We start from the raw sequence: 15061 nt of genomic DNA, 5'->3' as shown, positions 1-15061 counted from the left end.
ATATAGGGCCCCAAATACAGTAACCGATATAGGGCCCCAAATACAGTAACCGATATAGGGCCCCAAATACAGTAACCGATATAGGGCCCCAAATACAGCAACCATTATAGGGCCCCAAATACAGCAACCGATATAGGGCCCCAAATACAGTAACCGATATAGGGCCCCAAATACAGTAACTGATATAGGGCCCCAAATACAGTAACCGATATAGGGCCCCAAATACAGTAACCGATATAGGGCCCCAAATACAGCAACCGTTATAGGGCCCCAAATACAGCAACCGATATAGGGCCCCAAATACAGTAACTGATATAGGGCCCCAAATACAGTAACCGATATAGGGCCCCAAATACAGCAACCATTATAGGGCCCCAAATACAGCAACCGATATAGGGCCCCAAATACAGTAACCGATATAGGGCCCCAAATACAGCAACCATTAAAGGCCCTAAATACAGTAACTGATATAGGGCCCCAAATACAGCAACCGATATAGGGCCCCAAATACAGTAACCGATATAGGGCCCCAAATACAGCAACCGATATAGGGCCCCAAATACAGTAACTGATATAGGGCCCCAAATACAGTAACTGATATAGGGCCCCAAATACAGTAACCGATATAGGGCCCCAAATACAGCAACCGATATAGGGCCCCAAATACAGTAACTGATATAGGGCCCCAAATACAGTAACCGATATAGGGCCCCAAATACAGCAACCATTATAGGGCCCCAAATACAGCAACCGATATAGGGCCCCAAATACAGTAACCGATATAGGGCCCCAAATACAGTAACCGATATAGGGCCCCAAATACAGTAACTGATATAGGGCCCCAAATACAGCAACCGATATAGGGCCCCAAATACAGTAACCGATATAGGGCCCCAAATACAGCAACCGATATAGGGCCCCAAATACAGTAACTGATATAGGGCCCCAAATACAGTAACTGATATAGGGCCCCAAATACAGTAACCGATATAGGGCCCCAAATACAGCAACTGATATAGGGCCCCAAATACAGTAACTGATATAGGGCCCCAAATACAGCAACCATTATAGGGCCCCAAATACAGTAACCGATATAGGGCCCCAAATACAGTAACCGATATAGGGCCCCAAATACAGTAACCGATATAGGGCCCCAAATACAGTAACTGATATAGGGCCCCAAATACAGTAACTGATATAGGGCCCCAAATACAGTAACCGATATAGGGCCCCAAATACAGCAACCGATATAGGGCCCCAAATACAGTAACCGATATAGGGCCCCAAATACAGCAACCATTATAGGGCCCCAAATACAGTAACCGATATAGGGCCCCAAATACAGTAACCGATATAGGGCCCCAAATACAGCAACCATTAAAGGCCCTAAATACAGTAACTGATATAGGGCCCCAAATACAGCAACCGATATAGGGCCCCAAATACAGTAACCGATATAGGGCCCCAAATACAGTAACCGATATAGGGCCCAAATACAGTAACCGATATAGGGCCCCAAATACAGTAACCGATATAGGGCCCCAAATACAGTAACTGATATAGGGCCCCAAATACAGTAACTGATATAGGGCCCCAAATACAGCAACCATTATAGGGCCCCAAATACAGTAACCGATATAGGGCCCCAAATACAGTAACCGATATAGGGCCCCAAATACAGCAACCATTAAAGGCCCTAAATACAGTAACTGATATAGGGCCCCAAATACAGCAACCGATATAGGGCCCCAAATACAGTAACCGATATAGGGCCCCAAATACAGTAACCGATATAGGGCCCCAAATACAGTAACTGATATAGGGCCCCAAATACAGCAACCATTATAGGGCCCCAAATACAGTAACCGATATAGGGCCCCAAATACAGTAACCGATATAGGGCCCCAAATACAGCAACCGATATAGGGCCCCAAATACAGTAACCGATATAGGGCCCCAAATACAGTAACTGATATAGGGCCCCAAATACAGCAACCATTATAGGGCCTGTAAGTGTAAAACTCTACTGGGATCATGAATCTCGTGTGGTGCTTGGAAAGTAACTGGCCATGGAGCGTATATCCGGCACTCGGTCCGGGAGCGTACAGCTTGGTGCTGGGCTCGGGAGTGTATATCTGGCACTGGGCCTGGGAGCGTATGATCTGGCGCTGGACCCGGGAGCGTATGTCCTGGCGCAGGGCCTGGGAGCGTACTGCCTGGCGCTGGGTCCGTGAACGTACAGCCTGGCGCTGGGTCCAGGATCATACAGCCTGGCGCTGGGTCCGGGATCATACAGCCTGGCGCTGGGTCCTGGAGCGTGTGGCCTGGCGCTGGGCCCTGGAGCCTATGGCTTGGCGCTGGGCCCTGTAGCATATGGCCTGGCACCGGGCCTGGTAGAGTATGTCTGGCATCGGGCCCGGGAGCGTAGGATCTGCACAGTACCCGGGAGCGCATACCTGGTGCCGGGTCAGGAGCATGTAACATTTGGTCTACAGTATATAAGTGGGTTAGCTCTGGGATGACATAATGGATGCTGGGCCGCGGACCTTGTGTGCTGCTTGTAGCCATATAATAATAGATGCCAAGGTGAAGAGATGGAACATGGAGTGACAACACGTGGCAGTACCATCACTCATTAGTACCAGGGTCTCTTCCTGCAGCTCTGGCCCCTTCATCTCAGCATCCGCCATTATTCCTGCATTCGTCCTCACATCTTCTGAATTTTCATCACATCCTCAGTTAATTCATATTGCTTCAGGGGAAATATTGCGATCCGTACGCCGACTCCTGCAGGTCAGGTACAATCACATTACCATACTTTAATATGTATTTCCTCCATTTCATGCACACTGAGGACTAACGAGCCGAGGACGGGGATCGGGTCACATGATAGCATGGTTATTACAGATCCAGGTGAGCGCCATCCCCCTGTATATTCAGGGAAGCTTCAGACTCGCTCGCTGATCTCACATACTGGGCTGTCATCAGTCTGGCACCTACTGGATGTAAGACTCCTTGTTATCAGAGCTCGTTGTCAACATCATTTAGGTTGACTATATGGTTTTGGTACAATTGGGAACAAAGATGGAGCCCAGCGCTCGATATAGAGGCAGGTCCCAGAGATGAAACATTTATGGCATATAGCCGTGAACATCATGAATTGTATAGTTAGATCATTAATAATGATTGTCATAACATGCAGATCTAGGCCATGATCAGTGGTCTCATGGATGTGATGGATGGCTTGTAGAGTTAGGCCATTATCAATGGTCTCCATAGATGTGATGACATGTAGAGCTAGGTTGTGATCAGTGGTCTCCATGGATGTGATGACATGTAGAACTAGGCCATGATCAATGGTCTCCATGGATGTGATGACATGTAGAGCTAGGCCATGATCAATGGTCTCCATGGATGTGATGACATGTAGAGCTAGGCCATGATCAATGGTCTCCATGGATGTGATGACATGTAGAGCTAGACCATGATCAATGGTCTCCATGGATGTGATGACATGTAGAGCTAGGCCATGATCAATGGTTACCATGGATGTGATGACATGTAGAGCTTGGCCATGATCAATGATCTATATGGATGTGATGACATGTTGAGCTAGGCCATGATCAATGGTCTTCATGGATGTGATGACATGTAGAGCTAGGCCATGATCAATGGTCTCCATGGATGTGATGTCATGTAGAGCTAGGCCATGATCAATGGTCTCCATGGATGTGATGACATGTAGAGCTTGGCCATGATCAATGATCTCCATGGAAGTGATGACATGTAGAGCTAGGTCATGATCAATGGTCTCCATGGATGTGATGACATGTAGATCTAGGCCATGATCAATGGTCTCTATGGATGTGATGACATGTAGAGCTAGGCCATGATCAATGGTCTCCATGGATGTGATGAGTAAAGGTACCGTCACTCAGCGACGCTGCAGCGATATAGACAACGAGCCGATCGCTGCAGCGTCGCTGTTTAGATCGCTGTAGAGACGTCAAGCACAGCAACACCAGAACGATGCAGGAGCGATCCAGTGACGTAACGGCGACTGACTTATCGTTCTCGCTGGTTGTTAGCTCCATGTAAAAACATTGCTGGCATCGTTGCTTTTGCTGTCAAACATGACGATTCACGCCGACCTGACGACGAAATAAAGTTCTGGACTTCTAGCTCCGACCAGCGATGGCACAGCGGGATCCAGATCGCTGCTGCGTGTCAAACACAATGAGATCGCTATCCAGGACGCTGCAACGTCACAGATCGTTGTTGTTCTCGTTGTAAAGTTGCTGAGTGTGAAGGTACCTTAACACACCATGTCACTTCAGGTTGGTTGGTGCTCAAGCAGGATTTTTTCCCATTAATAAATAATCACAAACTTGGCAAGTGCCAAGTTTATGATTAGCCATTAATGGGATTGTCACGGCTCACGGGGAGGATACCTTTATCATCCCCACCACTCACACCAATTTGTCATGAACCGGGGTTGTTTGGTTGCCCCTGGTTCTTTCTGAAGGGGATTTATCTATATCCCACTTCCCAGTTTCGGTTTGGAACTTGCAGCTCTCTGGTGCCCCCCTTACCCTCAGGTCAGTCAGGGAACTGCATCTAGGATAATTAGTCGCCAGAAAGGCTGCCTTACTTTGTACTGGCTAATGGGCACATTGCAGCGAGGGCAATATAACTACTCCCACTCAAGCGGGAACAATAATTATCACCGCCTCCAGTCGCTGCAAAGCCTCCGAAATGCACAGGACAAATCCGCTGCCACCAGCTCCAATTTCTTAATTAATAACGGGTCCGGAGCCCACCCAAATTAGTAGCGTAATTCACTTCAGAGGACGTGACAGTTCTTTATAGAGGAAGGAGAGACAAAGCTAGTAATTTTATATTTTACTCCAAAAATGGTAGGCAGTGTTTACAGAAGTCTAAAAAGATATTATAAAAGTCGTATGTACAGTACAATTACAAATAAAATGGGATTAAAGTTGAAAAAACTTACATTTCGTTCATCTCATCTCATGGCTGACCATGTGCTCAGGGGACACATCTAGATGCATACCACACCACACAAACCAAGGCACTCCCCCTGTGGTGACCTCACTCAGAGCCTGAATCCCAGTTTCTTAGAGCTGGGATAAACCATTTTTATTAATAGCTCGCTGTATGAACCTCGCATACGAGTGACACAATGATCAGGATGTGCCCCACGTCGGTGGGATTCTTTTAAGTGTAAACACGGCGTAGTTACATGACCCGCTTATGGAGAAATCCACTCCTTGCAACTCGTTGGGTTTAGCTCCTAGCGATTTCAGTGAGCTATAGATCTCTCGATGAACATTTGGAGTATATAATCCTTATATCTCTAGCCCGAATCGGTGCCATTAGACATAACTTTAAAAGAACAAAAGAATCCCATGCTTGCTGTACCAGTTTTAGCCAGTATCAGTTGGGATGGGGACACAGATTCTGGCTTTCGCAGCTCAAAACCATAAACATTCTTCAGTGATTCTAGTGAGGGTTGCTAGCACACTGGGTTCACATTACAATTATATAGCAGGGGGGAGAGAGAAAGAGTGGCTTAGAATGCCAGCCTTGTGCTGACAGGCAGAGGAAACTGCAGCTGAGAGCTTTGTATGTGTAATTGAAGTAAGCAGAACTTTTTCCTATTTCCTGACACCTCCTCCTTTTGGACTGCGCTACGGAGGCAGAACCTCGTGGTACTCCTCCATGCACACCTCGCCAGGTTCGCCCCGTTGGGACAACCCATCTGCATTGCCATGCTCGCTGCCCTTTTTGTGTTTCACAGTAAAGTCGTACTGTTAGAGGGCAAGGCTCCAACGTAGCAACCTTCCGTTGGTTCCACACATGGCTTGTAGCTGGCGTAGAGGGTCGTGGTCAGTCACCACGGTGAAGGTGCGACCGTACAGGTAGGGCTGCAAACGTTGCAGGGCCCAGACCATGGCCAGGCACTCCTTCTCAATGGTAGAATAGGCCACTTCCCTCGGCAGAAGCTTCCGGCTTAGGTACAACACGGGGTGCTCTTGGGTCTCCAAGTCGACCTCGCTGAGCACAGCACTGAGGCCAAACTCGCTGGCTTTGGTCTGTACCAGGAATGGTCGACTGCTGTCGACTGCTTTTAACACAGGAGAGTTTCACAGGGCTGTTTTCAAAGCCTGGAAGGCCCCCTCACAGCCGTCTGTCCAGTCGACTCTGTGGGGTAGCTTCTTCCTGGTGAGGTCCGTCAAGGGTTTTGCCAGGCTACTATAGTTCTTTACGAAGAGCCTATAGTACCCTGCGGTGCCCAGGAAGGACGTCACCTGCTTCTTATTCCTGGGGGTGGGCCAGGAAGCGATCGTGTCCACTTTCTCAGGCTCTGGCCATATGGAGTTCCCACCTACCCAGTGCCCCAGGTAGTGGAACTCTCTCATGTCCATCTGGCACTTTCCCGACTTGATGGTCAGACCAGCTCAGTGAATTCTCCTGTGCACCTCCTGAAGATGCTGCAGGTGTTCGTCCCAGGAGGAACTGAAGATGGCAATGTCATCCAAGTACGCCACCGCGTACTTCTCCAGTCCCTGAAGCAGGAGGTTGACCATCTGCTGGAAAGTGGCAGGGCATTCTTTATGCTGAAGAGCATGACCGTGGACTCGTACAGTCCGAAGGCTGTAATAAAGGCGGACTTCTGCTCCTCGGGGCTCAAGGGAATCTGCGAATATCCCCGACTCAGATCCATTATGGTCAGATATTCTGCGCCAGCTAACCGCTCAAGCAACTCCTCGATGCGCGGCATTGGGTGCGCGTCAGAGGCTGTGATGGCGTTGCGCCCCCTGTAGTCCACGCAGAACCGGGTGGTCCGATCCTTCTTTGGCACGAGAACTACAGCTGAGGCCCACGCGCACTTTGACCATTGAATCTCCCCCGGCTGTAATATTTCATCGATCTCCTGGCACATAACCTGCTGCACCTTTTCGGAGATCCGACAGGGTGTTCGACGTAGTGGAGCATGATTCCCGATGTCCACCTCATGGACCACTAATGGGAGCGCATGACATACTCCACTATGGACACTTCAGAAGGGTTCGGCTCCTCTTCCCAGGATTCCCTTACCAACCCAAAGGGTCCTCGGACTTGCCTGCCATACAGGAGCTCCAAGGGGGAGAACCCCGTCGAGGCCTGCGGAACCTCTCGGTAAGCGAGTAGCAGGTGTGGGAGGTACCGCTCCCATTCGCGTCCTTGGGTCTCATCCAGCATGCATAGCATCTGTTTGAGGGTACCGTTGAAGCGCTCACAAACAAGCCATTGGTCTGTGGGTGATACGCACTTGATACCAGATGCTTCACCTGCATTTTCTTACAGAGAGCCTCCATTAGGCGAGACATGAATTGGGTCCCTTGATCAGTGAGCATTTCCCTGGGAAATCCTACCCGTGAAAAGATGGCCAACAGTGCATCCGCCACCTTATCCGCCCTGGATGCGGACAGAGCCACTGCCTCTGGGTACCGGGTAGCATAGTCTACCACAGTGACGACGTATTGGAGGGATGTATTGCTTTCCAGAGCTGCTGGGGACGGCCAGCGGGCCTACAATGTCCACCGTGATCCTCTGGAAAGGCTCCTCTATCACTGGCAAAGGGATCTGGGGAGCCTTAAGAGCAGGGCCCGCCTTCCCCACTCTTTGGTAGGTGATACAAGAGCGACAGTGGTTTGTCACATCTGTCCCCATCTTGGGCCAGTAGAAGTGTTGCGACTGCCGGGCCTTAATTTTGCTGATCCCCAAGTGTCCAGCGAGTGGGATCTCATGGGCAATCCGTAACAACTCACCCCTGAATTGGTACGGGAAGACCAGCTGTCTTTCCCTCAACCACTCCTTTTGGGATTTTCTGGGTGCTGTCTCCCAGTACAACCTCCCTCGTTCCCTGAACACCCTCTCCTTATCAGTCACGGAGGTGAGCGTCTCGGCGAGGTGTCTCAAATTCTCCAGGCTCGCATCTGAGTGCAGAGCAGCCTGGAACTCCTGGCTAGGGGCAGCCAGAAGCGACATCAGGGTCCCTTCCCCACGGGGACCCTCTGAGACCTGCTCTTGATCCATCTCTGTTTCAGTCATCCTTGTGACTGAAGAGGGTGCAGAAGGCAGAACGTTATCTATGTTCCGGGCACTCTGACTACGGGTGACAGCAGCTACATAGGCGGTCTCCCCAGGGATTTCCACAGACCCATCAGCTGGCGCTGCTATGGGTACTACCTCCCCATCCACCCCCAACATCCCAGGAGCAGTGCTACTTATGGGACAGTTACCTTCCTCTGTGGCACTGATCTGTTGCACGGCATCACCTTCCTCACGGTTCCCATGCATCTCCCCATTTCACTTAGCACCATCACTGGCTCCTGTTAGGGGTTCCTCATCCATCCCACCCCGCAGAGTGACGTGGCTGAGCACTCCTGCACCTGTGAACACATCATTCTTAGGAAATAAATGGTTAGCAGGTAAAACATGCAAATCTTCATAATCAGCATCATCAGTATTACCCTCGGCATTTTCGGAAAAATGGTTATCCGGTACATCATTAAACGGTAAAGCCTTGTCAGGTAACACATGCAATTTCCCATCGCTATCATCAGCATTCGATCGGGGAGGGGAGTCAGGGACATAATATGCAACCATCCACCCCAAATCAGTCCCCAATAAAATATCAGTGGGCAAGTTATCGGACAACCCCTCTTCCTTCACACCGCTCCCGGCACCCCAATCTATATACACCCGGGCCATCAGCAGGGGACAGCGGATGCCCCCAATCCCGGTGACAGTCAGGGTTTTCCCTGGAATAATCTCTTCAGGGGCTGCTAGTTCGGGTCGGATGAGGGTTTGTTCCGCCCCGATGTCCTTGAGGCCTGTAGCGACATGACCCCCTACAGTGACGTGCTGCACATTTTCATACACCCTACCAACCACCCCACCCACCAAAAGAACTGCAGCATTAGGCCCTGGGGCTTTGGCTGGGGGGTTCTTTTTCTTCTCTGGACAGTGGGCGCTGATATGACCAGTTCGCTTGCAGAAAAAACACTAGCGAAGGTCAGTGGTAGGTCTGACGCTGCTGGCAATGGGGACAGGGCCTCTGGTGAGTTGGCTGGCAGGGGTACTGGCATTGGTTGCAGGTTTACCCCCTCTCCAGCTGGTGGTGACTGGCTTCCGCACTTCCAATGTATGGTTGGCCTCAGTAATCGGCAATCTGCGCTGCTTTAGTCACGTCTTTGGGCCATCACGAACTGTCTCACCTCAGCTGGGCAAAGATGTAAGAACTGGTCTTTGATCATCAGGTCCCGCAGCTGTGCAAAGGTGGTCACTGACAGTCCTTGGGTCCACTGGTCAAAGTAGTTCCCGAGTCCATGCGCCACATCGCTGTAGCTGTCGTGTGGGCCACGTTGGAGGTTCCGTAACTTTTTACGGTAAACCTCAGGTGTAAGCTTTTACTTTATCAGGGCCTGCTTGATGGCCTCATAGTCTTCATCTTTGTCTGGCGGGAAAGAAGCAAACGCCTTCAGAGCTTTGCCTTTTAGCCCTGGGGTCAGGTATAGGGCCTATTCGTCATTCGGCAGCCGATACTGTCTGCAGGCCTTCTCAAAGGCCCTCAAAAAAGTGCTGAAGTCCTCGTCCTTTTCCATCACAGGAAAGCGCTCTGGCCGGGGTTTGGTTAACTGAGCATTACTTGACTCACTGCTTCGTGTGGTAGATGGTATGGCTCTGAGTTCAGCCAGCTGCAGTTCATGGTTTCTCTGGGCCTCTCGCTCAGCTCTCTCAGCCTCTTGGAATTGCAGGACCAGCTACAGATGTCTCTCTGTGTCACCTGCGGAGCATTGTTGCAGCCCAGCTGAAGGCGGAGGTCCATGCTCCCCTGGTTGAAAGTAGGTCCGGCATTCAGCGGTTGGACCTCGACAGCAGCCCCACCTGTGCTGGTGCTGACTTCTGCATCCACTGCGCTCTGAGGCCTCACCAGTTCCGTGACCAATTGGGCCTTGGTTTTGCCATGGGGGTCAAGGCCGTGGTACGTGCATACTCCAACAAGAGTGTCCTTCTTCTGCTGGGTGTACCAGTCTTCTCCTTTTGCAGCCATTATTGCCAAATAAAAGATAGGATAGAAAAACAAAGAGAAAGCAAGGGGGTAATCGCAAGTACACATGATTGTCTCAGGACTAGTAAACACTGAGCTTGTTCTCCAAAACTTTTTTGCGTCAAGTGCTCACAAGAACTGTGCAAGTCTTTAGTGAGAGGAATGATTGCTCATACCCGATCACTAATGCTCTATTATCCCACCGCGCTGCCACCAATATGTCATAGTTCACGGGGAGGATACCTTTATCATCCCCACCACTCACACCAATTTGTCATGAAGCGGGGTTGTTTGGTTGCCACTGGTCCTTTCTGAAGGGGATTTATCTACAGTATATCCCACTTCCCAGTTCCGGTTTGGAACTTGCAGCTCTCTGGCGCCTCCGTTACCCTCAGGTCATTCAGGGAACTGCACCTAGGATAATTAGTCACAAGAAAAGGCTGCCTTATTTTGTACTTGCTAATGGGCACACTGCAACGAGGGCGATAAAACTACTCCCAGTCAGGCAGGAACAATAATTATCAACGCTGCCAGTCGCTGCAAAGCCTCCCAAACGCACAGGACAAATCCGCTGCCACCAGCTCGGATTTCTTAATTAATAACGGGTCCAGAGCCCACCGAAATTAGTAGCGTAATTCACTCCCCCTGAGGTGACCTCACTCAGAGGCTGAATCCTCCCCTTTATTAGATCTTGGACAAACCATTTTTATACATGGCTCGCTGCATGATCCTCGTTTACGAATGACACAGTGATTAGGAGGTGCACCACGTTGGGAGGATTCTTTTAAGTGTAAACACGGCATAGTTACATGACCCGCTTACTGAGAAATCCGCTCCTTGCAACTCGGTGACTTTAGCTCCTAGCGATTTCAGTGAGCTATAGATCTCTCGATGGACATCCGGAATGTATAATCCTTATATCTCTAGCCCGGATTGGTGCCAACAGACATAACTTTAAAAGAACAAAAAAAAAAACATGCTTGCTGTGCCAGTTTTAGCCAGTATCAGGTGGGAGGGGGATGAGGGGTTTTACACAGAGGCTGGCTTTCCCAGCTCAAAGCCATAAACATTCTTCAGTGATTCTAGTGAGGGTTGCTAGCACACTGGGCTCACATTACAATTATATAGCGTGGGAGGGAGAAAGAGTGGCTTAGAATTCCAGTCTTGTGCTGGCAGGCAGAGGAAACTGAAGCTGAGAGCTCTGTATGTGTAATTGAAGTAATCAAAACTTTTTCCTATTTCCTGACAGTGATGACATATAGAGTTAGGCCATGATCATTGATCTGAATGAAAATCATGAATTGTAGAGCTACAGTGGGTACGGAAAGTATTCAGACCCCCTTTACATTTTTCACTCTTTATTTCATTGCAGCCATTTGGTAAATTCAAAAAAGTTTTTTTTTTACTATATCCTTCTATGTCACATATGCACTTTCATATTTTATATCTGCGTTTTATAGTATGCACTTTATTTAGTAATATATATATATATATATATATATATATATAATATATATATATAATCTTATTTTCACTAGCATCTTCTGGCTAGGATACACTTTTTGATTATTTAGCACTTCATCCATACATCTAATGTATGTATTTGCTTTTTTTTTGGGTGGGTGGTGGATGAGCCAGTATTTCTTACCTTCCGCTTAATGGCTACTTCCATGATCTTCAAGAAAATGGCCGCCGATGGTGCGCACACGCTTTGATTCCATTGTACCTTTACCTTCCTGGCGGTTATCAGTACTTGCTGTCTGCGCATGTCACATGGCATGACTTGGCGGGATTCCGCCCACATGCGAACACAGTGTTGATAGCCGTGGGGGAAGTGAAACTTGGTCTCACGGACGCGTGCGCCATGAGTCAGCTGCAGTTCAGATATGAGCACTATTTAACCATGCGAGACTGGTCAATATTTAACCCCTTTTGAGAAAGCTGAACCGCGAAACGCTCGTCAAGGGGCCGCTGGGCGAGCTGGGGGAACCATCCGTTTACTTATGGGTAAGCACATATGAATGACCAACCTGATTAGTAGTGATTATGGGGTATTTAAGTTTTTATTTTTTATTAAATTTGCGAAAATTTCTACATTTCTGTTTTGTTTTTTTTCAGTTAAGATGTGGTGCACAGTGTACATTAATGAGGAAAATGAACTTTTTTGAATTTACCAAATGGCTGAAATGAAAGAGTGAAAAATGTAAAGGGGTCTGAATACTTTCTGTACCCACTGTATATTCTTGTACATAGGGAGCAGCTTGTTGTACTCACTGTAGATCATTAATAATGATTGTCATGACATGTAGAGTTAGGCCATGATCAGTGGTCTCCATGGATGTAATGACATGTAGATCTAGGCCATGCTCAATGGTCTCTATGGATATGATGCAATATAGAGCTAGAGATCAATGGTCTCCATGGATGTGATGCAATATAGAGCTAGACCATGATCAATGGTCTCCATGGACGTAATGATATGTAGAGCTAGGCCATGATCAATGGTCTCCATGGATGTGATGCAATATAGAGCTAGACCATGATCAATAGGCGCCAAGAATGTGATGCAATATAGAGCTAGGCCATGATCAATGGTCTCCATGGATGTGATGACATGTAGATCTAGGCCATGATCAATGGTCTCCATGGATGTGATGCAATACAGAGCTAGACCATGATCAATAGTCGCCAAGGATGTGATGGTATGTAGAGCTAGGCCATGATCAATGGTCTCCATGGATGTGATGACATGTAGATCTAGGCTATGATCAATGGTCTCCATGGATGTGATGCAATATAGAGCTAGACCATGATCAATAGTCGCCAAGGATGTGATGGTATGTAGAGTTAGGCCATGATCAATGGTCTCCATGGATGTGATGACATGGAGATCTAGGCCATGATCAATGGTCTCCTGTTATGTTTGCTAATGACAGGTGTTATGAAGGCAATCCAGAAACACAGTGTGCTTAGCGATCAGAGCGCACACAGTGATCTGACAAATACCCAAAAATACAAGAACGAGCTCTGAGACGTGGAAACTCTGTAGACTGCACACCTGATCCTATCCTAAACACAACTAAAAGCGGCTGTGGATTGCGCCTAACAACTACCTAGGCAACTCGGCACAGCCTAAGAAACTAGCTAGCCTGAAGATAGAAAAATAGGCCTGACTTGCCCCAGAGAAATTCCCCAAAGGAAAAGGCAGCCCCCCACATATAATGACTGTGAGTAAGATGAAAAGACAAAACGAAGGGATGAAATAGATTCAGCAAAGTGGGGCCCGATATTCTAGGACAGAGCGAGGACAGTAAAGCGAACTTTGCAGTCTACAAAAAACCCTAAAGCAAAACCACGCAAAGGGGGCAAAAAAAACCACCGTGCCGAACTAACGGCACGGCGGTACACCCTTTGCGTCTCAGAGCTTCCAGCAAAACAAAAGACAAGCTGGACAGAAAAAAAGCAACAAAAAAGCAAAAAGCACTTAGCTATACAGAGCAGCAGGTCACAGGAACAATCAGGAGAAGCTCAGATCCAACACTGAAACATTGACAAGGAGCAAGGATGGCAGCATCAGGCGGAGTTAAGTAATGAAGCAGTCAACGAGCTCACCAGAACACCTGAGGGAGGAAGCTCAGAAGCTGCAGTACCACTTGTGACCACAGGAGTGAATTCAGCCACAGAATTCACAACAGTATCCCCCCCTTGAGGAGGGGTCACCGAACCCTCACCAGAGCCCCCAGGCCGACCAGGATGAGCCGCATGAAAGGCACGAACAAGATCGGAAGCATGAACATCAGAGGCAAAAACCCAGGAATTATCTTCCTGAGCATAACCCTTCCATTTAACCAGATACTGGAGTTTCCGTCTAGAAACACGAGAATCCAAAATCTTCTCCACAATATACTCCAATTCCCCCTCCACCAAAACCGGGGCAGGAGGCTCAACAGATGGAACCATAGGTGCCACGTATCTCCGCAACAACGACCTATGGAATACATTATGTATGGAAAAGGAGTCTGGGAGGGTCAAACGAAAAGACACAGGATTGAGAACCTCAGAAATCCTATACGGACCAATAAAACGAGGTTTAAATTTAGGAGAGGAAACCTTCATAGGAATATGACGAGAAGATAACCAAACCAGATCCCCAACACGAAGTCGGGGACCCACACGGCGTCTGCGATTAGCGAAAAGTTGAGCTTTCTCCTGGGACAAGATCAAATTGTCCACTACCTGAGTCCAGATCTGCTGCAACCTATCCACCACAGAATCCACACCAGGACAGTCCGAAGACTCAACCTGTCCTGAAGAGAAACGAGGATGGAACCCAGAATTGCAAAAAAATGGAGAAACCAAGGTAGCCGAGCTGGCCCGATTATTAAGGGCGAACTCAGCCAACGGCAAAAAGGACACCCAATCATCCTGGTCTGCAGAAACAAAACATCTCAGATATGTTTCCAAGGTCTCTTTGGGACCGGCAAGGGCAAAAGCAACCCACTGGCACGAGAACAGCAGGGCTTAGCCCTAGCACAAATCCCACAGGACTGCACAAAAGTACGTACATCCCGTGACAGAGATGGCCACCAGAAGGATCTAGCCACTAACTCTCTGGTACCAAAGATTCCAGGATGACCAGCCAACACCGAACAATGAAGTTCAGAGATAAGTTTATTAGTCCACCTATCAGGGACGAACAGTTTCTCTGCTGGACAACGATCAGGTTTATTCGCCTGAAATTTTTGCAGCACCCGCAGCAAATCAGGGGAGATGGCAGACACAATGACTCCTTCCTTGAGGATACCCGCTGGCTCAGATAAACCCGGAGAGTCGGGCACAAAACTCCTAGACAGAGCATCCACCTTCACATTTTTAGAGCCCGGAAGGTACGAAATCACAAAGTCGAAGCGGGCAAAAAATAACGACCAACGGGCCTGTCTAGGA

General features: G+C 48.5%; 1 protein-coding gene across 1 annotated transcript in view; it reads left to right on the top strand.

Moving 5' to 3' along the window:
- Positions 1 to 15061, top strand: part of DNAI1 (dynein axonemal intermediate chain 1) — a 252883-nt gene that overhangs the window by 143160 nt on the left and 94662 nt on the right. The window lies entirely within an intron of this gene.

This window comes from Ranitomeya imitator, chromosome 1 (assembly GCF_032444005.1).
Source record: "Ranitomeya imitator isolate aRanImi1 chromosome 1, aRanImi1.pri, whole genome shotgun sequence".
In the NCBI taxonomy this organism is placed as follows: Eukaryota; Metazoa; Chordata; class Amphibia; order Anura; family Dendrobatidae; genus Ranitomeya; species Ranitomeya imitator.
The sequence above is the reverse complement of the archived record's forward strand: the minus strand, read 5'-3'. Positions and strand labels throughout refer to the sequence as shown.